This window comes from Marmota flaviventris, chromosome 6, assembly GCF_047511675.1.
Source record: "Marmota flaviventris isolate mMarFla1 chromosome 6, mMarFla1.hap1, whole genome shotgun sequence".
NCBI classification, from domain to species: Eukaryota; Metazoa; Chordata; class Mammalia; order Rodentia; family Sciuridae; genus Marmota; species Marmota flaviventris.
In genome coordinates this window covers 127,565,765-127,568,700 of record NC_092503.1, presented here as the reverse complement: position 1 = coordinate 127,568,700, position 2,936 = coordinate 127,565,765, and the positions used below count along the sequence as shown (strand labels likewise).

The 2,936-nt window shown below is 35.1% G+C and overlaps 1 pseudogene; it reads left to right on the top strand.

Annotated features, from left to right (window-relative positions):
* The first annotated feature begins 1,417 nt into the window (after positions 1-1,417).
* On the top strand, positions 1,418-2,350 carry LOC114083643 (olfactory receptor 2J3-like; annotated as a pseudogene).
* Positions 2,351-2,936: the final 586 nt, after the last annotated feature.

The following is a 2,936-nucleotide window of genomic DNA, read 5'->3' as shown; positions in this document are numbered from 1 at the left end:
CTTTACTAAGAAGAAAAAGGAATCATGAAATCTGTGCCTTTTCACTACTTGAAACTGTTATTTTTTTGTCCCTCCCTTTATACCCCTTTTTATCTGTCTTTATACGTGAACCATCTTTAACATGCTATAAAGTCATCTCAAAGCTCCCACTTAGTTCTGGTTAATCCATTAAGTCATGGGGACAACTACAGAAAACAGAAAATTACAGAGAAAGCACAACATTTGGGACCCTACTTCTCATTTCTAAGGAAAAATAAAAGTTTAAATCTCCTGAAAATTTTTATCATCCCTCAATTGGCAGTAACCTCTAAGTGAAGGAATCTTCATGATTTACTATTGGAGTATTGTTGGTTTTGATCCAGTTATATATTTTTTAAAAGTTCTCTTAAAAATGTCATGACTGGTTATCCTGGATGGTTACTGATTTTTTAGTAAGAATTAGGATAACAAGTTCTTAACTCTTTACATTAGCAATATTAAAAATTATTAGGGTCTTGTAGTTTGGGGAACAAACTAATTTTTCCACACTTTCTTGTTTCCAATCAATCCATTATCTCTTCAGGAGTTGCATTTACAAAATAAGAGAAAATAAGAGACCCACATACCAAGAAATCACAAGTGGCTCTAACATGATTTTTTCCCCTGCCATAGCTAACTGGTAAGTATGAGAGAAAAATAAAATTGTCCATTGGAGGACAACTGAATTGTGTGGTAAGTTGGAAAAAGGGGAGGTTTCAGAGAGAAAAAGAGATATTTAATGCTGGGCTACTGTGTATTATTACAGTGCTGGGCTACTGTGAATTATTACAGCAACTATATAACAAAAACCACTACTTATCGTTCTGATAAAAAACTGAAGACTAACAGATGAAAAAGATTCACCTAAGATTCATAAATATTTATGAAATATAGACTATTTTTAAAGGAACATAAGATTCAATATGTATAGTATATTAAATAAAAAATATATTTATTAGTTTCATTAAATATTAATAATTCTTCTCTAAACTGAGGAATTTAAAGTATGTAGGTGATAAAGCTTATGTTGACAATTTAAATACTATGAAGATCATTGTCCTAGAGAAAAAAGTATTCAGATTCAGTGGTTCATATTTTTCTGAATAGAATGAGATGAAATCTCAGTGTAGTTTTAATTTGCCTTTATCTAATTTCTAGAGATATTAAACATATTTTCATATATTTATTGAACATTTGCATGTTCTTTGAGAAGGGATATGGGAAAATGATGCTAGTAGTAAACACTGGTCAGACATTCAAAATACTTTTGTTACTCCTTCGTGTATCCTTACAGTTTGTGAATCACATTTTATGATGTGTGTGTGTGTGTGTGTGTGTGTGTGTGTGTGTATGTGTATGTGTGTTTATGAAATTGTTTCCCTTAGGTAACAGAAAACAAATGGCGATGGAAAAATTCAATGGTACCTCTGAAGACTACTTCATTCTATTGGGATTTTCTAATTGGCCTCAATTGGAAGTAGTTTTCTTTGTGCTGATCTTGATATTCTACCTGATGACATTGACAGGCAACATGTTCATTATCATCTTGTCTTACCTGGATTCCTATTTCCATACTCCTGTGTATTTCTTTCTCTCAAATCTCTCTTTTCTGAATCTCGGCTACACTACCAGCTCTATCCCACAAATGCTGGTGAACCTGTGGGGCCCAGAGAAGACCATTTCTTATGCTGGTTGCATGGTTCAACTTTACTTCGTCCTTGCATTGGGAACAACAGAGTGTATCTTGTTGGTGGTGATGTCCTATGATCATTATGTGGCTGTGTGTAAACCCTTGCATTACACTGTCCTCATGCACCCTCAACTCTGCCACTTGCTTGCTGTGGCTTCTTGGGTATGTGGTTTTACCAAGTCAGCAGTTCATTCTCTCTTTATTCTCTGGGTACCTCTATGTGGACATCTACAAGTGGATCACTTCTTCTGTGAAGTACCAGCACTCCTGTAATTATCCTGTTTTGACACTCATGCTAAAGAGATGATAATCATGGTCACAACCTCTGTTGTTGTTATCATACCTCTCGTCCTCATTCTGACATCCTATGGTGCCATTGCTCGGGCAGTACTGAGGATGCAGTCAACTACTGGACTTCAGAAAGTCTTCAGGACATGTGGAGCCCATCTTATGGTGGTCTCCCTCTTTTTCATTCCAGTCATGTGCATGTATCTACAACCACCAACAGAAAATTCTCAAGACCGAGGCAAGTTCATTGCTCTGTTTTATACTGTTGTCACACCTAGCCTCAACCCACTCATCTATACCCTCTGAAACAAAGATGTAAGAGGGGCAGTTAAGAGACTAATGGGGAGAGAATAACCTGTATGACTCTGACATTCAGAGTGTAATGTGCATCTCTTCATCAATGGTTCATCCATCCATCCATTCATCCACCTTAGTCACTCAACACTTACTCTTAGCAGGCCACAGAGTTCTTCTAAACATACATGATTAAAACATAATCTACCTAAATAGCATTCAACTCTGGAGAACCCAGCCATGTAAAATCAAGATCAAATATCAATAGTGATTTTTTCCATATTGCAATCTAAATGAATTCAAAGCCTTTTTAAATTGAAAATATTTCAGAAATTTCTTGTAACTATTGATGTTATAGCAGTTCATAATTTTAATGCAAAGTCAATGTGCTCAAAGAAATCATCTTTACAATGTGTTTTTTAATTTCTTGCTTTTTAGGCAGAATACTTTTTCTTTTGTATTTAGTTTAGGTATACACATAGCAAAATACCTTAACTATTTCTCTCCATTACTGTTCTTTGTTGCATAGAGCTATGATTTGAATATGACTTCAGTGTGTCACACTATAGGTTCATGTGCTGGATATGTGATTTTCTTAGCATAGCAGAGTGGACTGGTGATAGAAATTGTAAAGAGTGGCAACTAC